This window comes from Ranitomeya imitator, chromosome 3 (genome assembly GCF_032444005.1).
Source record: "Ranitomeya imitator isolate aRanImi1 chromosome 3, aRanImi1.pri, whole genome shotgun sequence".
Lineage (NCBI taxonomy): Eukaryota > Metazoa > Chordata > Amphibia > Anura > Dendrobatidae > Ranitomeya > Ranitomeya imitator.
The window spans coordinates 805,067,789-805,092,701 of record NC_091284.1 but is presented as its reverse complement, the minus strand read 5'-3'; the positions used below and the strand labels follow the sequence as shown (position 1 = coordinate 805,092,701).

At 45.8% G+C, this 24,913-nt stretch overlaps 1 long non-coding RNA gene across 1 annotated transcript in view; it reads right to left on the bottom strand.

Annotated features, from left to right (window-relative positions):
- Window positions 1–24,913, bottom strand: part of LOC138671245 (uncharacterized) — a 201,714-nt gene that overhangs the window by 22,319 nt on the left and 154,482 nt on the right. The gene's annotated exons all lie outside the window — the stretch shown is intronic.

Here is a 24,913-nt window from a genome sequence, read left to right as displayed (position 1 = left end):
CTGTTTTGCCACCTGCAATGGGGCCACTGAGCAGGCTGGAGGGGCCCGGTGCCAGTAGTCGCCCGTCACCGCACTGATGATAGAAAGAGCGCTGCACTGCGCTCCTTCTCCCATCATCCCCCTGTCAGCATCTGGCATCACCAACGCCGACGGTGACAGTGAGCGCAATAACGTCACCACCTGGCGCCTGTTGTGAATTCTGTGGCAGAGCTCCCTCCTGTGGTCACAAGTGGTACTTAGGCTGATTCTCTCTATGAGCTTCCGTTGGTGGAGGAGAGTGGTACTGCGGCTTCTGAGTTTCCTTCCTCAGGTATGTGGTGAAGTCGTTAGGTGCTGCTCTATTTAACTCCACCTAGTGCTTTGATCCTGGCCTCCAGTCAATGTTCTAGTTTAGGACTTGCTTCCTCCTGGATTGTTCCTGTGGCCTGCTGCTCTGCATAGCTAAGTTCCGCTTTTGTTATTTTTGTTTGCTGTTTTTTTCTGTCCAGCTTGCTTGTTTGATTTTTCTTGCTTGCTGGAAGCTCTGGGACGCAGAGGGTGTACCTCCGTGCCGTTAGTCGGTACGGAGGGTCTTTTTGCCCCCTTTGCGTGGTTATTTGTAGGGTTTTGTGTTGACCGCAAAGTTACCTTTCCTATTCTCGCTCTGTTCAGAAAGTTGGGCCTCACTTTGCTAAATCTATTTCATCTCTACGTTTGTCTTTTCATCTTATCTCACAGTCATTATATGTGGGGGGCTGCCTTTTCCTTTGGGGTATTTCTCTGAGGCAAGGTAGGCTTATTTTCTATCTTCAGGCTAGTTAGTTTCTCAGGCTGTGCCGAGTTGCATAGGGAGCGTTAGGCGCAATCCACGGCTCCTTCTAGTGTGGTTGGAAGGATTAGGGATTGCGGTCAGCAGAGTTCCCACGTCTCAGAGCTCGTTCTATGTTTTTGGGTTATTGTCAGGTCACTGTATGTGCTCTGACTTCTATGTCCATTGTGGTACTGAATTACCTGATCATAACAGTACTGGAGGCCCAAAGTACTAATGATTCTCAATAGAGGGAAAAAAGAAGTTCTGAGACCATTTTTTTTCTCTGCACTGTGTGTTGCCTTTTTTTCCCCTAGACATTTGGGTGGTTCAGGACACAGGTGTAGCGATGGACATTAAAGGTCTGTCTTCATGTGTGGATCAGCTCACGGCAAGAGTACAAAATATTCAAGACTTTGTGGTTCAGAATTCTATGTTAGAACCAAGAATTCCTATTCCTGATTTGTTTTTTTGGAGATAGAACTAAATTTCTGAGTTTCAAAAATAATTGTAAACTATTTCTGGCTTTGAAACCTCGCTCCTCTGGTGACCCAGTTCAACAAGTTAGGATCGTTATTTCTTTTTTACGTGGCGACCCTCAGGACTGGGCATTTTCTCTTGCGCCAGGAGATCCTGCATTAAGTAATATTGATGCGTTTTTCCTGGCGCTCGGATTGCTGTACGATGAACCTAATTCAGTGGATCAGGCAGAGAAAAATTTGCTTGCTCTGTGTCAGGGTCAGGATGAGATAGAGGTATATTGTCAGAAATTTAGAAAGTGGTCCATACTCACTCAATGGAATGAAGGTGCGCTCGCAGCTATTTTCAGAAAGGGTCTCTCTGAAGCCCTTAAGGATGTCATGGTGGGATTTCCTATGCCTGCTGGTCTGAATGAGTCTATGTCTTTGGCCATTCAGATCGGTCGACGCTTGCGTGAGCGTAAATCTGTGCACCATTTGGCGGTATTATTTGAGCATAAACCTGAGCCTATACAGTGCGATAGGACTTTGACCAGAGTTGAACGGCAAGAACACACACGTCAGAATGGGCTATGTTTCTACTGTGGTGATTCCACTCATGCTATCTCTGATTGTCCTAAGCGCACTAAGCGGTTCGCTAGGTCTGCCACCATTGGTACGGTACAGTCAAAATTTCTTTTGTCCGTAACCTTGATCTGCTCTTTGTCATCTTATTCTGTCATGGCATTTGTGGATTCAGGCGCTGCCCTGAATTTGATGGACTTGGAGTATGCTAGGCGTTGTGGGTTTTTCTTGGAGCCCTTGCAGTGTCCTATTCCATTGAGAGGAATTGATGCTAAGCCTTTGGCCAAGAATAAGCCTCAGTACTGGACCCAGCTGACCATGTGCATGGCTCCTGCACATCAGGAGGTTATTCGCTTTCTGGTGTTGCATAATCTGCATGATGTGGTCGTGTTGGGGTTGCCATGGCTACAAGTCCATAATCCAGTATTAGATTGGAAATCCATGTCTGTGTCCAGCTGGGGTTGTCAGGGGGTACATGGTGATGTCCCTTTTCTGTCTATTTCGTCATCCACCCCTTCTGAGGTCCCAGAGTTCTTGTCTGATTACCGGGATGTATTTGATGAGCCCAAGTCCGATACCCTACCTCCGCATAGGGATTGTGATTGTGCTATCGATTTGATTCCTGGTAGTAAATTCCCAAAAGGTCGACTGTTTAATTTATCTGTGCCTGAGCACGCCACTATGCGGAGTTACGTGAAGGAGTCCTTGGAGAAGGGGCATATTCGCCCGTCATCGTCGCCATTAGGAGCGGGGTTCATTTTTGTGGCCAAGAAGGATGGTTCGCTGAGACCTTGTATAGATTACCGCCATCTAAATAAGATCACGGTTAAATTTCAGTACCCCTTGCCGCTGTTATCTGATTTGTTTGCTCGGATTAAGGGGGCTAGTTGGTTCACCAAGATAGATCTTCGTGGTGCGTATAATCTAGTGCGTATTAAGCGAGGCGATGAATGGAAAACTGCATTTAATACGCCCGAGGGCCATTTTGAGTACCTAGTAATGCCATTCGGACCTGCCAATGCTCCATCAGTGTTTCAGTCCTTTATGCATGACATCTTCCGAGAGTACCTGGATAAATTCATGATTGTATACTTGGATGATATTTTGGTCTTCTCGGATGATTGGGAGTCGCATGTGAAGCAGGTCAGAACGGTGTTTCAGGTCCTGCGTGCTAATTCTTTGTTTGTAAAGGGATCAAAGTGTCTCTTTGGTGTTCAGAAGGTTTCATTTTTGGGGTTCATTTTTTCCCCTTCTACTATCGAGATGGACCCTGTTAAGGTCCAAGCCATCCATGATTGGACTCAGCCGACATCTCTGAAAAGTCTGCAAAAGTTCCTGAGCTTTGCTAATTTTTATTGTCGCTTCATCTGCAATTTTTCTAGTATTGCTAAACCATTGACCGATTTGACCAAGAAGGGTGCTGATGTGGTCAATTGGTCTTCTGCTGCTGTGGAAGCTTTTCAAGAGTTGAAGCGTCATTTTACTTCTGCCCCTGTGTTGTGTCAACCAGATGTTTCGCTTCCATTCCAGGTCGAGGTTGATGCTTCAGAGATTGGAGCAGGGGCTGTTTTGTCTCAGAGAAGTTCTGGTTGCTCGGTGATGAAGCCATGCGCCTTCATTTCCAGGAAGTTTTCCCCTGCTGAGCGAAATTATGATGTTGGCAATCGAGAGTTGCTGGCCATGAAGTGGGCATTCGAGGAGTGGCGTCATTGGCTAAGCATCGCGTGGTGGTCTTGACTGATCATAAGAACTTGACTTATCTCGAGTCTGCCAAGCGGTTGAATCCTAGACAGGCTCGTTGTTCGCTGTTTTTAGCCCGTTTTGACTTTGTGGTTTCGTACCTTCCGGGCTCTAAATATGTGAAGGCGGATGCCCTGTCTAGGAGTTTTGTGCCCGACTCTCCGGGTTTATCTGAGCCGGCGGGTATTCTCAAAGAGGGAGTAATTGTGTCTGCCATCTCCCCTGATTTGCGGCGGGTGCTGCAAAAATTTCAGGCTAATAAACCTGATCGTTGCCCAGCGGAGAAACTGTTTGTCCCTGAGAGGTGGACGAATAAAGTTATCTCTGAGGTTCATTGTTCGGTATTGGCTGGTCATCCTGGAATCTTTGGTACCAGAGAGTTAGTGGCTAGATCCTTTTGGTGGCCATCTCTGTCGTGGGATGTGCGTTCTTTTGTGCAGTCATGTGGGATTTGTGCTCGGGTTAAGCCCTGCTGTTCTCGTGCCAGTGGGTTGCTTTTGCCCTTGCCGGTCCCGAAGAGGCCTTGGACACATATCTCTATGGATTTTATTTCAGATCTTCCCGTCTCTCAAAAAATGTCAGTCATTTGGGTGGTTTGTGATCGCTTCTCTAAGATGGTCCATTTGGTACCCTTGTCTAAATTACCTTCCTCCTCTGATTTGGTGCCATTGTTCTTCCAGCATGTGGTTCGTTTACATGGCATTCCAGAGAATATCGTTTCTGACAGAGGTTCCCAGTTTGTTTCGAGGTTTTGGCGAGCCTTTTGTGCAAGGATGGGCATTGACTTGTCTTTTTCCTTGTTAGGATGACTGGGTGTCCTTTTTGCCTTTGGCTGAGTTCGCTCTTAATAATCGGGCCAGCTCGGCTACCTTGGTTTCGCCGTTTTTCTGCAACTCTGGGTTCCATCCTCGTTTCTCTTCAGGGCAGGTTGAGTCTTCGGACTGTCCTGGTGTGGATACTGTGGTGGACAGGTTGCAGCAGATTTGGACTCATGTAGTGGACAATTTCACCTTGTCCCAGGAGAAGGCTCAACGTTTCGCTAATCGCAGACGCTGTGTGGGTCCCCGACTTCGTGTTGGGGATTTGGTTTGGTTGTCTTCTCGTCATATTCCAATGAAGGTTTCCTCTCCTAAGTTTAAACCTCGTTTCATTGGTCCGTATAGGATTTCTGAGGTTCTTAATCCTGTGTCTTTTCGTTTGACCCTTCCTGATTCTTTCTCCATCCATAATGTATTCCATAGGTCATTGTTGCGGAGATTCGTGGCACCTATGGTTCCATCTGTTGATCCTCCTGCCCCGGTTTTGGTGGAGGGGGAGTTGGAGTATATTGTGGAGAAGATTTTGGATTCTCGTGTTTCAAGACGGAAACTCCAGTATCTGGTTAAGTGGAAGGGTTATGCTCAGGAAGATAATTCCTGGGTCTTTGCCTCTGATGTCCATGCTCCCGATCTTGTTCGTGCCTTTCATATGGCTCATCCTGGTCGTCCTGGGGGCTCTGGTGAGGGTTCGGTGACCCCTCCTCAAGGGGGGGTACTGTTGTGAATTCTGTGGCAGAGCTCCCTCCTGTGGTCACAAGTGGTACTTCGGCTGATTCTCTCTATGAGCTTCCGTTGGTGGAGGAGAGTGGTACTGCGGCTTCTGAGTTTCCTTCCTCAGGTGATGTGGTGAAGTCGTTAGGTGCTGCTCTATTTAACTCCACCTAGTGCTTTGATCCTGGCCTCCAGTCAATGTTCTAGTTTAGGACTTGCTTCCTCCTGGATCGTTCCTGTGGCCTGCTGCTCTGCATAGCTAAGTTCCGCTTTTGTTATTTTTGTTTGCTGTTTTTTTCTGTCCAGCTTGCTTGTTTGATTTTTCTTGCTTGCTGGAAGCTCTGGGACGCAGAGGGTGTACCTCCGTGCCGTTAGTCGGTACGGAGGGTCTTTTTGCCCCCTTTGCGTGGTTATTTGTAGGGTTTTGTGTTGACCGCAAAGTTACCTTTCCTATCCTTGCTCTGTTCAGAAAGTCGGGCCTCACTTTGCTAAATCTATTTCATCTCTACGTTTGTCTTTTCATCTTATCTCACAGTCATTATATGTGGGGGCTGCCTTTTCCTTTGGGGTATTTCTCTGAGGCAAGGTAGGCTTATTTTCTATCTTCAGGCTAGTTAGTTTCTCAGGCTGTGCCGAGTTGCATAGGGAGCGTTAGGCGCAATCCACGGCTGCTTCTAGTGTGGTTGGAGAGGATTAGGGATTGTGGTCAGCAGAGTTCCCATGTCTCAGAGCCCGTTCTATGTTTTTGGGTTATTGTCAGGTCACTGTATGTGCTCTGACTTCTAAGTCCATTGTGGTACTGAATTACCTGATCATAACAGGCGCCCTCTGTCAGAAGATGAGCGGGAGGTCGGAGCACCGCTGGAACAAGGAGGAAGAGAGGCATTTATTTATTGATTTTTATGGGGGCTGCCTTATACTTCAGGACCTGCCTACAAGGGTGCTGCCTTAAACTTCTGGATCTGCCTATAGGGGGGCTGCCTTATACTTCAGGATCTGTCTATAGGGGGCTGCCTTATACTTCAGGATCTGCCTATAGGGGGGCTGTCTTATACTTCAGGATCTGCCAATAGGGGTGCTGCCTTATACTTCAGGATCTGCCTTTAGGGGGGCTGCCTTATACTTCAGGATCTGCCAATAGGGGGGCTGCCTTATACTTCAGGATCTGCCTATGGGGGGCTGCCTAATACTTTAGGATCTGCCTATAGGGGGGCTGTCTTATACTTCAGGATCTGCCTACAGGGGGGCTGCCTTATACTTCAGGATCTGCCTATAGGGGGGGCTGCCTTATACTTCAGGATTTGCCTATATGGGTACTGCCTTTTACTACAGGGTCTGCCTATGGGGTGCTGTCTTATACTACAGGGTCTGCCTATGGGGTGCTGCCTTATACTACAGGATCTGCCTATGGGGTGCTGCCTTTTACTAGAGTCTGCCTATGGGGGCTGCCTTATATTACAGGGTCTGCCTATATGGGTGCTGCCTTATACTTCAGAACCTGCCTATGAGGCGCTGCCTTATGCTACAGGATCTGCCTATGGGGTGCTGCCTTATACTACAGGGTCTGCCTATGGGGTGCTGTCTTATACTACAGGGTCTACCTATGGGGTGCTGTCTTATACTACAGGGTCTGCCAATGGGGGTACTGTCTTGTGCTATACAGTCTGCCTATGGGTGCTGCCTTGTGCTATAGAGTAGGCCTATGGGGAGTGCATTATACTATATGGAGTCCTATGGGGAGTGCATTAATCTATATGGAGTCCTATGGGGAGTGTATTACACTATATAGAGGCTTATTGGGAGAGTATTATACTATATGGAGACCTATGGGGAGTGCATTATACTATATTTAGGATGATCTGGTGCATTATACTATATGGAGGCCATCTAGTGGGCCATCATACAGTGTGGAGATTACAGTGAAGGGGCCATCATACAGTGTTGGAGCCATCAAACAGTTTGGGGGCTACTAAGGGGTCAGTATACTGTGTGGATGGTACTATACAGTGAGGGGGCATTATACTGTATAGGAGAGCTGTACAGGGGGCAGACTCAGGACATTATCAAATGTAAAGTCGGCACTTCTTGTTATAAGGGATCTCAGGTTACTGTGACTATCAAAGGGGCACACACATGGCAATATTACTTTCTAGGAAGCAAAATGTGGGCACTGTTTTCTAGGGCACTTGCACCCGGCATTACTATATTATAGAGGGGTGCTTTAGAATTTAGAAGGCACAGAGAACCACACAGCAGGTGCAGTAATAGGGACACATACGACAGCAGCGGCCCAGTATTGGGGTATCAGGGGCAGTAATAGGGACACATACGACAGCAGCGGCTCAGTATTGAGTTATCAGGGGCAGTAATAGGGACACATACGGCAGCAACGGCTCAGTATTGGGGTATCAGGGGTAGTAATAGGGACACATATGGCAGCTGCGGCTCAGTATTGAGGTATCGGGTAGTAATAGGGACACATGCGGCAGCAGCGGCTCAGTATTGGGGTATCAGGGGCAGTAATAGGGACACATACGGCAGCAGTGGCTCAGTATTGGGGTATCAGGTGCAGTAATAGGGACACATATGGCAGCAGCGGCTCAGTATTGGGGTATCAGGGGTAGTAATAGGGAAACATGCGGCAGCAGCGGCTCAGTATTGGGGTATCAGGGGCAGTAATAGGGACACATACGGCAGCAGCGGCTCAGTATTGGGGTATCAGGTGCAGTAATAGGGACACATACGGCAGCAGCGGCTCAGTATTGGGGTATCAGGTGTAGTAATAGGGACACATACAGCAGCAGCGGCTCAGTATTGGGGTATCAGGGGCAGTAATAGGGACACATACGGCAGCAGCAGCTCAGTATTGGGGTATCAGGTGCATTAACAGGGACACATACGGCAGCAGCGGCTCAGTATTGGGGTATCAGGTGCAGTAATAGGGACACATACGGCAGCAGCGCCTCAATATTGGGGTATCAGCGGCAGTAATAGGGACACATACGGCAGCAGCGGCTCAGTATTGGGGTATCAGGGGCAGTAATAGGGACACATACGGCAGCAGCGGCTCAGTATTGGGGTATCAGGGGCAGTAATAGGGACACATACGCCAGCAGCAGCTCAGTATTGGGGTATCAGGTGCAGTAATAGGGTCACATACGGCAGCAGCGGCTCAGTATTGGGGTATCAGGTGTAGTAATAGGGACACATATGGCAGCAGCGGCTCAGTATTGGGATATCAGGGGCAGTAATAGGGACACATACAGCAGCAGCGGCTCAGTATTGGGGTATCAGGTGTAGTAATAGGGACACATATGGTAGCAGCGGCTCAGTATTGGGGTATCAGGTGCAGTAATAGGGACACATACAGCAGCAGCGGCTCAGTATCGGGGATATCAGGTGCAGTAATAGAGACACATATGGCAGCGGCGGCTCAGTATTGGAGTATCAGGGGCAGTAATAGAGACACATACGGCAGCAGTAGCGGCTCAGTATTGGGGGTATCAGGTGGAGTTATTGGGATACATATGGCAGCAGCGGCTCAGTATTGGGATATCAGGGGCAGTAATAGGGACACATACGGCAGCAGCGGCTCAGTATTGGGGTATCAGGTGGAGTAATAGGGTCACATAAGGCAGCAGCGGCTCAGTATTGGGGTATCAGGTGCAGTAATAGGGACACATACGACAGCAGCGGCTCAGTATTGGGGTATCAGGTGCAGTAATAGGGACACATACGGCAGCAGCAGCTCAGTATTGGGGTATCAGGTGCAGTAATAGGGACACATACAGCAGCAGCGGCTCAGTATTGGGGTATCAGGTGTAGTAATAGGGACACATACAGCAGCAGTGGCTCAGTATTGGGGTATCAGGTGCAGTAATAGGGACACATACAGCAGCAGCGGCTCAGTATTGGGGTATTAGGTGCAGTAATAGGCACACATACGGCAGCAGCGGCTCAGTATTGGGGTATCAGTTGCAGTAATAGGGACACATACGGCAGAAGCGGCTCAGTATTGGGGTATCAGGTGCAGTAATAGGGACACATATGGCAGAGGCTCAGTATTGGGGTATCAGGTATAGTAATAGGGACACATACGGCAGCAGCGGCTCAGTATTGGGGTGTCAGTTGCAGTAATAGGGACACATACGGCAGCAGCGGCTCAATATTGGGGTATCAGGTGCAGTAATAGGGACACATACGGCAGAAGCGGCTCAGTATTGGGGTATCAGGTGCAGTAATAGGGACACATATGGCAGAGGCTCAGTATTGGGGTATCAGGTGCAGTAATAGGGACACATACGGCAGCAGCGGCTCAGTATTGGGGTATCAGGGGCAGTAATAGGGACACATATGGCAGCAGCGGCTCAGTATTGGGGTATCAGCAGGATGAGGAGTTTGTGCAGGTTGGTAGTAGATGGTGATAGCTGGAATATGAGAAGTGAAACGCGTAACTGTGCTGTGATCTCTTATATGTTTAGTAGGACTGGTATCTACCACTGACCATATGGCAGTAATATCCATGTTGGTCTTTAAATAGAGATTATCTTCAGAAATAGCGGGGTCATCTGCTGAGGTTCTCCCCCACTATTAGGGTGCATCACCCAGTTGTAATGAAGGTTACCTGGTTAGGGGCCCACTCAGAAGCTTCGCCCCCCCTGAACCAAAACCCTAGCTACAGTCATGGTCAAAAGTATTGACACCCCTGCAATTCTGTCAGATAATACTCAGTTTCTTCCTGAAAATGATTGCAAACACAAATTATTTGGTATTATTATCTCATTTAATTTGTCTTAAATGAAAAAACACAAAAGAGAATGAAGCAAAAAGCAAAACATTGATCATTTCACACAAAACTCCAAAAATGGGCCAGACAAAAGTATTGGCACCCTCAGCCTAATACTTGGTTGCACAACCTTTAGCCAAAATAACTGCGACCAACCGCTTCCGGTAACCATCATTGAGTTTCTGACAATGCTCTGCTGGAATTTTAGACCATTCTTCTTTGGCAAACTGCTCCAGGTCCCAGATATTTGAAGGGTGCCTTCTCCAAACTGCCATTTTTAGATCTCTCCACAGGTGTTCTATGGGATTCAGGTCTGGACTCATTGCTGGCCACCTTAGAAGTCTCCAGTGCTTTCCCTCAAACCATTTTCTAGTGCTTTTTGAAGTGTGTTTGGGGTCATTGTCCTGCTGGAAGACCCATGACTTCTGAGGGAAACCCAGCTTTCTCACACTGGGCCCTACATTATGCTGCAAAATTTGTTGGTAGTCTTCAGACTTCATTATGCCATGCACACGGTCAAGCAGTCCAGTGCCAGAGGCAGAAAAGCAACCCCAAAATATCAGGGAACCCCCACTGTTATGACCTGGTGGTCAGGACAATAATGGACCTGGTGGTTAAGAGCACACGGAAAGACCTGATAGTTACTGATAATAAGGACGAGCTCTGGGACGTGGGAACTCTGCTGACCACAATCCCTAAACCTATCAAACACACTAGAAATAGCCGTGGATTGCGCCTAACGCTCCCTATGCAACTCGGCACAGCCTAAGAAACTAGCTAGCCCTGAAGATAGAAAAATAAAGCCTACCTTGCCTCAGAGAAATTCCCCAAAGGAAAAGGCAGCCCCCCACATATAATGACTGTGAGTAAAGATGAAAATACAAACACAGAGATGAAATAGATTTAGCAAAGTGAGGCCCGACTTACTGAACAGACCGAGGATAGGAAAGGTTACTTTGCGGTCAGCACAAAAACCTACAAAAAGACCACGCAGAGGGCGCAAAAAGACCCTCCGCACCGACTCACGGTGCGGAGGCGCTCCCTCTGCGTCCCAGAGCTTCCAGCAAGCAAGACAACAAATTAAATAGCAAGCTGGACAGAAAAATAGAAAACCAAAGAAATACAAGCTGGAACTTAGCTTCTGATGGGAAGACAGGTCACAAGAACGATCCAGGAGAGAACTAGACCAATACTGGAACATTGACAGGTGGCATAGAGCAAAGATCTAAGTGGAGTTAAATAGACCAGCAGCTAACGAATTAACCTAGTCACCTGTGAAACTCAGAAACACCCACCAGAGGAAGTCCATGGACAGAACCAGCCGAAGTACCATTCATGACCACAGGAGGGAGCCCGACAACAGAATTCACAACACTCCGCCATGTTTGACTGTAGGGACCGTGTTCTTTTCTTTGAATGCCTCATTTTTTCTCCTGTAAACTCTATGTTGATGCCTTTTCCCAAAAAGCTCTACTTTTGTCTCACCTGACAGAGAACATTCTTCCAAAACGTTTTAGGCTTTTTTAGGTAAGTTTTGGCAAACTCCAGCCTGGCTTTTTTATTTCTCGGGATAAGAAGTGGGGTCTTCCTGGGTCTCCTACCATACAGTCCCTTTTCATTCAAATGCCGACGGATAGTACAGGTTGACACTGTTGTACCCTCGGACTGCAGGGCAGCTTGAACTTGTTTGGATGTTAGTTGAGGTTCTTTATTCAACATCCGCACAATCTTGCGTTGAAATCTCTTGTCAATTTTTCTTTTCCGTCCACATCTAGGGAGGTTAGCCACAGTGCCATGGGCTTTACACTTCTTGATGACACTGCGCACGGTAGACACAGGAATATTCAGGTCTTTGGAGATGGACTTGTAGCCTTGAGATTGCTCATGCTTCCTCACAATTTGGTTTCTCAAGTCCTCAGACAGTTCTTTGGTCTTCTTTCTTTTCTCCATGCTCAATGTGGTACACGCAAGGACACAGGACAGAGGTTGAGTCAACTTTAATCCATGTCAACTGGCTGCAAGTGTGATTTACTTATTGCCAACACCTGTTAGGTGCCACAGGTAAGTTACAGGTGCTGTTAATTACACAAATTAGAGAAGCATCACATGATATTTCGAACAGTGCCAATACTTTTGTCCACCCCTTTTTTATGTTTGGTGTGGAATTATATCCAATTTGGCTTTAGGACAATTCTTTTTGTGTTTTTTCATTTAAGACAAATTAAACGAAGATAATAATAACAAAGAATTTGTGTTTGCAATCATTTTCAGGAAGAAACTAAGTATTATCTGACAGAATTGTAGGGGTGTCAATACTTTTGGCCATGACTGTACGCCTCTGGGTGGCCCTATAATGTTTAAGTCCTCTTTTTCTCTGAAGAGGCAATTTGCACACCATATGTCTTGGCATTTACAGAGTGCTGCTGTGCTTTTTTATACACCATGTTACAAATTATTATGCAAATGATATTTTTCTTGGATTTTCCTAAATGGTCGGTGCAAATGACAGTCAGTCTAATAAAAGTCATCACCCGTTAGATTATACATCGAATTTTATTGAAGAAACCTCCCAATGATAACAGTATAATCTCCAAAATGAATAAAAACTCAAAATGCACTGTTCCAAATTATTAGGCACAGTAGAATTTCTAAACATTTGATATGTTTTAAAGAACTGAAAATGCTTATTTGTGGAATTTGCAGCATTAGGAAGTCACATTCACTGAACAAAAAAGCTATTTAACTCCAAAACCTCCTAACAGGCCAAGCTACATGTTAATATAGGAACCCTCCTTTGATATCACCTTCACAATTCTCGCATCCATTGAACTTGTGAGTTTTGGAGAGTTTCTGCTTGTATTTCTTTGCATGAAGTCAGAATCGCCTCCCAGAGCTGCTGTTTTAATGTGAACGGCCTCCCACCCTCATAGATCTTGTGCTGGATGATACTCCAAAGGTTCTCTATAAGGTTGAGGTCAGGGGAAGATGGTGGCCACACCATGAGTTTATCTCCTTTTATGCCCATAACAGCCAATGACTCAGAGGTATTCTTTGCAGCATGAGATGGTGCATTGTCAGCATGAAGATGATTTTGCTCCTGAAGGCACGTTTCTGCTTCTCATACCATGGAAGAAAGTTGTCAGTCAGAAACTCTTTTTACTTTGCAGAGGTCATTTTCACACCTTCAGGAACCTTAAGTGTTGTGAATTCCGCTCTTGGGCTCCCTCCGGTGGTTGTAAGTGGCACTTTTGTGAGTTCTGCTCTTGGGCTCCCTCTTGTGGTTTCTAGTGGTATGGCTGCTCCTTGGAGTTAGCTGTCATCAGCTGCCTCCACTTATCGTCCGCTATTTAAGTCTGGCTTTTTCTTCAGCCTGTCCACTTGTCAATGTTTCCTGGCTGGATTCACATCTCTGCTTGGATTCTCCTGGTTTCCTGACCAGTTCTGCAAAGATAAGTTCTGGCTTTGCTCTTTTCAGTCCACATGTTGTGGACTTATTGTTCTGTGCATTCTATATTTGTCCAGCTTGTCAGTATGGATTTTTTCTGTTAGCTGGAAGCTCTGGGAAGCAGATTTACCTTTAGTCACCTTTAGTCAGCTGTGGAGATTTTGTAAACTCTGTGTGGATTGTTTTGTAGTTTTTATACTGACCGCACAGTATCCTTTCCTGTCCTATCTATCAAGCTAGACTGGCCTCCTATGCTAAAATCTGATTTAATTTCTGCGTATGTTATTTTCCCCTCCTCTCACTGTCAATATTTGTGGGGGGCTATCTTTCCTTTGGGGATTTTCTCTGAGGCAAGATAGGTTTCCTGTTTCCATCTTTAGGGGAAGTTAGATCTTAGGCTGTGCCGAGGGGTCTAGGGAGCGTCAGGTACCCCCCACGGCTATTTTTAGTTGCGCTGCTAGGTTCAGGGTTTGCGGTCAGTACAGATACCACCTCCTTCAGAGCTTGTCTCATGTTGTTCCTAAACCACCAGATCATAACAGTACAAGTGGCCAAAAATGAGTTAAATGTATCTCAAAAGAAGGAAAAGAAAGTTCTGAACCATTTTTTTTTCTGTGCTTTGGTTTGTCTTTTTTTTTTTTCCTCTTGATATCTGGGTGGTTCAGGATATATGTTTTGGCATGGATGTTCAGGGTTTGTTTTCTCGTGTGGATCAGCTTGCTGCAAGAGTACAGAGTATTCAAGATTATGTGGTTCAGACTCCGGCCTTAGAGCCTAGAATTAATACTCCGGATTTGTTTTACGGGGATAGATCTAAGTTTTTGAACTTTAAAAATAACTGCAAATTGTTTTTTGCTCTGAAACCCCGTTCCTCTGGTGACCCCGTTCAGCAAGTAAAGATAGTTATTTCTCTACTGCGTGGCGACCCTCAGGACTGGGCATTCTCACTTGAGTCAGGGAATCCGGCATTGCTTAATGTAGATGCATTTTTTCAATCGCTCGGATTATTGTATGACGAACCTAACTCTGTAGAGCATGCTGAGAAAACACTGTTGGCCCTGTGTCAGGGTGAGGAAGCGGCAGAATTATACTGCCAGAAATTTAGAAAATGGTCTGTGCTCACTAAATGGAATGAAGAGGCTCTGGCTGCTATTTTCAGAAAAGGTCTTTCTGAAACCCTTAAAGATGTTATGGTGGGCTTTCCTACGCCTGCCAGTTTGAGCGAATCTATGTCTCTAGCCATTCAGATTGATCGGCGTCTGCGCGAGCGCAAAGCTGTGCACCATATGGCAGTATCCTCTGAGCATAGTCCTGAACCTATGCAATGTGATAGGATTTTGACTAGAATAGAACGGCAGGAATTCAGACGTCAGAATAGGCAGTGTTTTTACTGTGGTGATTCGGCTCATGTTATCTCTGATTGCCCTAAGCGTACTAAGAGAGTCGCAAGGTCTGTTACCATTAGTACTATACAGCCTAAATTTCTCTTATCTGTGACCCTGATTTGCTCATTGTCATCCTTTTCTGTCATGGCATTTGTGGATTCAGGCGCTGCCCTGAACTTAATGGACTTAGAATTCGCCAGGCGCTGTGGTTTTTCCTTGCAGCCTTTGCAGAGTCCTATTCCTTTGAGGGGCATTGATGCTACACCCTTGGCCAAGGATAAACCTCAGTACTGGACGCAGATGACTATGTACATGGCTCCAGCACATCAGGAAGATTGCCGTTTTCTGGTGTTGCATAACCTGCATGATGTTGTTGTGCTGGGATTTCCATGGTTACAGGAACATAATCCGGTGCTGGATTGGAAAACTATGTCGATGACTAGTTGGGGTTGTCGAGGAGAACATAGTGAAGTTCCTTTGATGTCAATTTCCTCTTCCCCCTCTTCTGAGGTCCCTGAGTTTTTGTCGGATTTCCAGGATGTATTTGATGAGCCCAAGTCCAGTTCCCTTCCTCCACATAGGGACTGCGATTGTGCTATTAACTTGATTCCTGGTTGTAAGTTCCCTAAGGGCCGACTTTTCAATCTGTCTGTGCCAGAGCATGCCGCCATGCGGAGCTATGTTAAGGAATCTTTGGAGAAAGGGCATATTCGGCCGTCTTCGTCACCATTGGGAGCGGGTTTCTTTTTTGTTGCTAAGAAGGATGGCTCCTTGAGAAACTGTATTGATTATCGTCTTCTTAATAAGATTACGGTTAAATTCCAATACCCCTTGCCTCTGCTTACTGATTTGTTTGCTCAGATTAAGGGGGCTAGTTGGTTTACTAAGATTGACCTCCGAGGGGCATATAATCTTGTTCGTATTAAACAGGGTGACGAATGGAAAATTGCATTTAATACGCCCGAAGGCCATTTTGAATACCTTGTGATGCCATTTGGGCTCTCTAATGCTCCATCTGTGTTCCAGTCTTTCATGCATGATATTTTCCGCAATTATCTTGATCCTTTCCTGTCCTATCTATCAAGCTAGACTGGCCTCCTATGCTAAAATCTGATTTCATTTCTGCGTATGTTATTTTCCCCTCCTCTCACCGTCAATATTTGTGGGGGGCTATCTTTCCTTTGGGGATTTTCTCTGAGGCAAGATAGGTTTCCTGTTTCCATCTTTAGGGGAAGTTAGATCTTAGGCTGTGCCGAGGGGTCTAGGGAGCGTCAGGTACCCCCCACGGCTATTTTTAGTTGCGCTGCTAGGTTCAGGGTTTGCGGTCAGTACAGATACCACCTCCTTCAGAGCTTGTCTCATGTTGTTCCTAAACCACCAGATCATAACACTTAAGGGGCCCTACCAGCTGTTTCCCCATGATTCTGGCCCAAAACATGACTACTCCACCTCCTTGCTGACGTTGCAGCCTGGTTGGAACATGGTTGCCATCCACTAACCATCCACTACTCCATCCATCTGGACCATCCAGGGTTGCTCAACACTCATCAGTAGTGTTGAGCATTCCGATACCGCAAGTATCGGGTATCGGCCGATACTTGCGGTATCGAAATTCCGATACCGAGATCCGATATTTTTGTGGTATCGGGTATCGGTATCGGAGGTGTAAAATAAAGAATTAAAATAAAAAATATTGTTATATTCACCTCTCCGGCGGCCCCTGGAACATCACCGCGAGTCACCGGCGTCCGGCAGGCTTCTTTGTTCAAAATGAGCGCCTTTAGGACCTGCGGAATGACGTCGTGGCTTCTGATTGGTCGCGTGCCGCCCATGTGACCGCCACGCGACCAATTCTTTATTTTACACCTCACTATGGATCCCAGGGCCTGAAGGAGAGTTTCCTCTCCTTCAGACCCTGGGATCCATCAGGATACCTTCTGATACTTGATGTCCCATTGACTTGTATTGGTATCGGATATCGGTATCGGCGATATCCAATAATTTTCAGATATCGGCAGATACTATCCGATACCGATACTTTCAAGTATCGGACGGTATCGCTCAACACTACTCATCAGTAAACAAGACTGTTTGAAAATTAGTCTTCATGTATGTCTGGGCCAACTGTTTCTATTTGTGAACACTGTTTAGGGGTGGCCAAATAGTAGGTTTATGAACCAAAGCAAGCCTTTGAAGGATCTTACACATTGAGGTTTGAGGGACTCCAGAGGCACCAGCAGCTTCAAATATCTGTTTGCTGGTTTGTAATGGCTTTTTAGCAGCTGCTCTCTTAATCCGATGAACTTGCTTGGCAGAAAACTTCCTCATTCTGCCTTTATCAGCACAAACACGTCTCTGCTCAGAATCAGCCACAAATCTCTTAACTGTACGATGAGCATGCTTAAGTTTTTGGAAAATATCTAATGTTTTCATCCCTTGACCAAGGCATTGCACTATTTGATGCTTTCCAGCAGCAGAGAGATCCTTTTTATTTCCCATGTTACTTGAAAACTGTGCCTGCTTAACCCTTTACCCCAAGGGTGGTTGGCACGTTAATGACCGGGCCAATTTTTACATTTTTGACCACTGTCCCTTTATGGGGTTATAACTCTGGAACGCTTCAACGAATCCCAGTGATTTTGACATTGTTTTCTCGTGACATATTGTACTTCATGTTCGTGGTAACATTTCTTTGCTATTACCTGCGTTTATTTGTGAAAAAAAAATGTAAATTTAGTGAAAATTTTGAACATTTTGCAATTTTCCAACTTTGAATTTTTATGCCCTTAAATCACAGAGTTATGTCACACAAAATACTTAATAAGTAAAATTTCCCACATGTCTATGTTACATCAGCACAACTTTGGAACCAAAATTTTTTTTAGTCAGGAAGTTATAAGGGTTAAATTTGACCAGCAATTTCTCATTTTTACAACTCCATTTTTTTTAAGGGACCACATCACATTTGAAGTCTTTTTGAGGGGTCTATATAGTTATTAAGGTGGAAGAAAGACTTTAAGTCCATCTAGTTCATCCCATAGCCTAACCTAACATGCCCTAACATGTTGATCCAGAGGAAGGCAAAAAACCCATGTGGCAAAGAGTAAACTCCACATTGGGGAAAAAAATTCCTTCCCGACTCCACATACGGCAATCAGACTAGTTCCCTGGATCAACGCCCTATCAAGGAATCTAGTATATATACCCTGTAACATTATACTTTTCAAGAAAGGCATCCAGTCCCCTCTTAAGTTTAAGTAATGAATCATTCCTTACAACATCATACGGCAGAGAGTTCCATAGTCTCACTGCTCTTACAGTAAAGAATCCGCGTCTGTTGTTATGCTTAAACCTTCTTTCCCCCAGACGTAGAGGATACCCTCTTGTCCCTGTCTCAGGTCTATGATTAAAAAGATCATCAGAAAGGAGTTTGTACTTCCTCTCATAAAATTTATACATTAACATAAGATCACCCCTTAGCCTTCGTTTTTCCAAAACTAAATAGCCCCAAGTGTAATAATCTATCTTGGTATTGCAGCCCCCCCAGTCCTCTAATAACCTTGGTCGCTCTTCTCTGCACCCGCTCCAGTTCAGCTATGTCTTTCTTATACACCGGAGACAAGAACTGTGCACAGTATTCTAAGTGTGGTCAAACTAGTGACTTGTATAGAAGTAAAATTATGTTCTCCTCATGAGCATCTATGCCTCTTTTAATGCATCCCATTATTTTATTTGCCTTTGTCGCAGCTGCCTGACACTGGCCACTGAACATGAGTTTGTCATCCACCCATACACCCAGGTCTTTTTCATTGATGGTTTTGCCCAGAGTTTTAGAATTAAGTGCATAGTTATACATCTTATTACTTCTACCTAAGTGCATGACCTTACATTTATCCCCATTAAAGCTTATTTTCCATTGATCAGCCCAAGCTTCTAGTTTACATAAATCATCCTGTGATATAAAATTGTCCTCCTCTGTATTGATTACCCCGCAGAGTTTAGTGTCATCTGCAAATTTTGAAATTCTACTCTGAATGCCCCTACAAGGTTATTAATAAATATGTTAAAAAGAAGAGGGCCCAATACCGACCCCTGTGGTACCCCACTGCTAACCACGGCACAGTCCGAGGGTGCTCCATTAATAACCACCTTTTGTTTCCTATCCCTGAGCCAGCTCTTAACCCACTTACACATATTTGCCTCTTTCTTTAAGCAGAAGATAGATAACATCATGCAAAGCTTTGGCCCGCAGAACCCAATGCCCCTCTTCTTGACTTCTCAGCCCTGTTCCAAAGCCAGCTTCTCCACCATGACAGACGATCAGCTCTCCATCCTACTATCAAGATCACATCTCACTACTTGCACCCTTGACCCACTCCTGTCCTACCTCATCCCTAACCTCACAATAAGTCTTCATCCCAACCCTAACACAACTCCTCAACCTCTCACTTACAAACGATGTCTTCCCCTCATCCTTCAAACACGCATCAATCACACCTATCCTCAAAAAACCCTCCCTCGACCCATCCTCTGTGTCCAGCTATCGCCCGATATCCCTTCTCCCTTATGCCTCAAAACTACTGGAACAGCATGTCCATCTTGAACTGTCCTCCCACCTCTCCTCCTGCTCCCTCTTTGACCGGTTACATTCTGGCTTCCGAACACATCACTCAACTGAAACTGCCCTAACTAAAGTGAACAATGACCTACTAACCGCCAAGAGCAAGCGACACTACTCTGTCCTCCTCCTCCTGGACCTGTTTTCTGCCTTTGACACTGTGGACCACTCCCTCCTGTTACAGATTCTCTCATCTTAGAATTGGCCCTATCCTGGATCTCATCATATCTAACAGACCGTACATTCCATGTCTCCCTCTCCCACACCACCTCCTCATCTTGTCCCCTGTCTGTCGGTGTTCCCCAAGGCTCAGTTCTAGGACCCCTACTCTTCTCCATCTACACCTTCAGCCTGGGAAAGCTCATAGAATCCCACGGTTTACAATATCTCTACGCTGAAGACACGCAGATCTACCTATCTGAACCCGACTGTTATGTTTGCTAATGACAGGTGTTATGAAGGCAATCCAGAAACACAGTGTGCTTAGCAATCAGAGCGCACACAGTGATCTGACAAATACCCAAAAATACAAGAACGAGCTCTGAGACGTGGAAACTCTGTAGACTGCACACCTGATCCTATCCTAAACACAACTAAAAGCGGCTGTGGATTGCGCCTAACAACTACCTAGGCAACTCGGCACAGCCTAAGAAACTAGCTAGCCTGAAGATAGAAAAATAGGCCTGACTTGCCCCAGAGAAATTCCCCAAAGGAAAAGGCAGCCCCCCACATATAATGACTGTGAGTAAGATGAAAAGACAAAACGTAGGGATGAAATAGATTCAGCAAAGTGGGGCCCGATATTCTAGGACAGAGCGAGGACAGTAAAGCGAACTTTGCAGTCTACAAAAAACCCTAAAGCAAAACCACGCAAAGGGGGCAAAAAAAAACCACCGTGCCGAACTAACGGCACGGCGGTACACCCTTTGCGTCTCAGAGCTTCCAGCAAAACAAAAGACAAGCTGGACAGAAAAAAGGCAACAAAAAAAACAAAAGGCACTTAGCTATACAGAGCAGTAGGTCACAGGAACAATCAGGAGAAGCTCAGATCCAACACTGAAACATTGACAAGGAGCAAGGATAGCAGCATCAGGCGGAGTTAAGTAATGAAGCAGTTAACGAGCTCACCAGAACACCTGAGGGAGGAAGCTCAGAAGCTGCAGTACCACTTGTGACCACAGGAGTGAATTCAGCCACAGAATTCACAACAGTACCCCCCCCTTGAGGAGGGGTCACCGAACCCTCACCAGAGCCCCCAGGTCGACCAGGATGAGCCGCATGAAAGGCACGAACAAGATCGGAAGCATGAACATCAGAGGCAAAAACCCAGGAATTATCTTCCTGAGCATAACCCTTCCATTTAACCAGATACTGGAGTTTCCGTCTAGAAACACGAGAATCCAAAATCTTCTCCACAATATACTCCAATTCCCCCTCCACCAAAACCGGGGCAGGAGGCTCAACAGATGGAACCATAGGTGCCACGTATCTCCGCAACAACGACCTATGGAATACATTATGTATGGAAAAGGAGTCTGGGAGGGTCAAACGAAAAGACACAGGATTGAGAACCTCAGAAATCCTATACGGACCAATAAAACGAGGTTTAAATTTAGGAGAGGAAACCTTCATAGGAATATGACTAGAAGATAACCAAACCAGATCCCCAACACGAAGTCGGGGACCCACACGGCGTCTGCAATTAGCGAAAAGTTGAGCTTTCTCCTGGGACAAGATCAAATTGTCCACTACCTGAGTCCAGATCTGCTGCAACCTATCCACCACAGAATCCACACCAGGACAGTCCGAAGACTCAACCTGTCCTGAAGAGAAACGAGGATGGAACCCAGAATTGCAAAAAAATGGAGAAACCAAGGTAGCCGAGCTGGCCCGATTATTAAGGGCGAACTCAGCCAATGGCAAAAAGGACACCCAATCATCCTGGTCTGCAGAAACAAAACATCTCAGATATGTTTCCAAGGTCTGATTGGTTCGTTCGGTCTGGCCATTAGTCTGAGGATAGAAAGCCGAGGAAAAGGATAGGTCAATGCCCATCCTACCACAAAAGGCTCGCCAAAACCTTGAAACAAACTGGGAACCTCTGTCAGAAACAATATTCTCAGGAATGCCATGCAACCGAACCACATGCTGAAAGAACAAAGGTACCAAATCAGAGGAGGAAGGCAATTTAGCCAAGGGCACCAGATGGACCATTTTAGAAAAGCGATCACAGACCACCCAAATGACTGACATCTTTTGAGAAACGGGAAGGTCAGAAATGAAATCCATCGAAATATGTGTCCAAGGCCTCTTTGGGACCGGCAAGGGCAAAAGCAACCCACTGGCACGAGAACAGCAGGGCTTAGCCCTAGCACAAATCCCACAGGACTGCACAAAAGTACGTACATCCCGTGACAGAGATGGCCACCAGAAGGATCTAGCCACTAACTCTCTGGTACCAAAGATTCCAGGATGACCAGCCAACACCGAACAATGAAGTTCAGAGATAAGTTTATTAGTCCACCTATCAGGGACAAACAGTTTCTCTGCTGGACAACGATCAGGTTTATTCGCCTGAAATTTTTGCAGCACCCGCCGCAAATCAGGGGAGATGGCAGACACAATGACTCCTTCCTTGAGGATACCCGCTGGCTCAGATAAACCCGGAGAGTCGGGCACAAAACTCCTAGACAGAGCATACGCCTTCACATTTTTAGAGCCCGGAAGGTACGAAATCACAAAGTCGAAGCGGGCAAAAAATAACGACCAACGGGCCTGTCTAGAATTCAAGCGCTTGGCAGACTCGAGACAAGTCAAGTTCTTATGATCAGTCAATACCACCACGCGATGCTTAGCTCCTTCAAGCCAATGACGCCACTCCTCGAATGCCCACTTCATGGCCAGCAACTCTCGATTGCCCACATCATAATTACACTCAGCGGGCGAAAACTTCCTGGAAAAGAAAGCACATGGTTTCATCACTGAGCAATCAGAACCTCTCTGTGACAAAACCGCCCCTGCTCCAATCTCAGAAGCATCAACCTCGACCTGGAACGGAAGAGAAACATCTGGCTGACACAACACAGGGGCAGAACAAAAACGACGCTTCAACTCATGAAAAGCTTCCACAGCAGCAGAAGACCAATTAACCAAATCAGCACCCTTCTTGGTCAAATCGGTCAATGGTTTGGCAATGCTAGAAAAATTACAGATGAAGCGACGATAAAAATTAGCAAAGCCCAGGAACTTTTGCAGACTTTTCAGAGATGTCGGCTGAATCCAATCCTGGATGGCTTGGACCTTAACTGGATCCATCTCGATAGTAGAAGGGGTAAAGATGAACCCCAAAAATGAAACTTTCTGCACACCGAAGAGACACTTTGATCCCTTCACAAACAAAGAGTTAGCACGCAGGACCTGAAAAACCATTCTGACCTGCTTCACATGAGACTCCCAATCAATCTGAGAAGATCAAAATGTCATCCAAGTAAACAATCAGGAATTTATCCAGATACTCACGGAAGATGTCATGCATAAAAGACTGAAACACAGATGGAGCATTGGCAAGTCCGAACGGCATCACTAGATACTCAAAATGACCCTCGGGCGTATTGAATGCAGTTTTCCATTCATCTCCTTGCCTGATTCTCACCAGATTATACGCACCACGAAGATCTATCTTAGTGAACCAACTAGCCCCCTTAATCCGAGCAAACAAGCCAGATAACAATGGCAAGGGATACTGAAATTTAACAGTGATCTTATTAAGAAGGCGGTAATCAATACACGGTCTCAGCGAACCATCCGTCTTGGCTACAAAGAAGAACCCTGCTCCCAGTGGTGATGACGATGGGCGAATATGTCCCTTCTCCAGGGATTCCTTCACATAACTGCGCATAGCGGCGTGTTCGGGCACGGATAAATTAAATAATCGACCTTTAGGGAATTTACTACCAGGAATCAAATTGATAGCACAATCACAATCCCTATGCGGAGGTAGAGCATCGGACTTGGGCTCTTCAAATACATCCTGATAATCAGACAAGAACTCTGGGACCTCAGAAGGGGTGGATGACGAAATCGACAAAAATGGAACATCACCATGTACCCCCTGACAACCCCAGCTGGATACCGACATGGAATTCCAATCCAATACTGGATTATGGGTTTGTAGCCATGGCAACCCCAACACGACCACATCATGCAGATTATGCAACACCAGAAAGCGAATAACTTCCTGATGTGCAGGAGCCATGCACATGGTCAGCTGGGCCCAGTATTGAGGTTTATTCTTGGCCAAAGGTGTAGCATCAATTCCTCTCAATGGAATAGGACACCGCAAAGGCTCCAAGAAAAACCCACAACGTTTAGCATAATCCAAATCCATCAGATTCAGGGCAGCGCCCGAATCCACAAACGCCATGACAGAAAACGACGACAAAGAGCATATCAAGGTAATGGACAGAAGGAATTTGGACTGTACAGTACCAATGACGGCAGACCTAGCGGACCGCTTAGTGCGCTTAGGACAATCAGAAATAGCATGAGTGGAATCACCACAGTAGAAACACAGACCATTCAGACGTCTGTATTCCTGCCGTTCAACTCTAGTCATAGTCCTATCGCACTGCATAGGCTCAGGTTTAACCTCAGGCAGTACCGCCAAATGGTGCACAGATTTACGCTCGCGCAAGCGTCGACCGATCTGAATGGCCAAAGACAAAGACTCATTCAAACCAGCAGGCATAGGAAATCCCACCATGACATCCTTAAGAGCCTCAGAGAGACCCTTTCTGAACAAAGCTGCCAGCACAGATTCATTCCACTGAGTGAGTACTGACCATTTCCTAAATTTCTGACAATATACTTCTATATCATCCTGACCCTGGCACAAAGCCAGCAAATTTTTCTCAGTCTGATCCACTGAATTAGGCTCATCGTACAGCAATCCGAGCGCCAGGAAAAACGCATCGACACTACTCAATGCAGGGTCTCCTGGCGCAAGAGAAAATGCCCAGTCTTGAGGGTCGCCGCGCAAAAAAGAAATAATAATCAAAACCTGTTGAATAGGATTACCAGAAGAATGAGGTTTCAAGGCCAGAAATAGCTTACAATTATTTTCGAAACTTAGAAACTTAGTTCTATCTCCAAAAAACAAATCAGGAATAGGAATTCTTTGTTCTAACATAGATTTCTGATCAATAGTATCTTGAATTGAATTTTTTGTACATTTATAACAAGATTATCCATTGAAGAGCACAGACCCTGAATATCCATGTCCACACCTGTGTCCAGAATACCCAAATGTCTAGGGGAAAAAAAAAAAAATGAACACAGAGCAGAAAAAAAAAAAAAAAAAAATGATGTCAGAACTTTTTCTTTCCCTCTATTGAGAATCATTAGTTTGGCTCCTTGTACTGTTATGTTTGCTAATGACAGGTGTTATGAAGGCAATCCAGAAACACAGTGTGCTTAGCGATCAGAGCGCACACAGTGATCTGACAAATACCCAAAAATACAAGAACGAGCTCTGAGACGTGGAAACTCTGTAGACTGCACACCTGATCCTATCCTAAACAC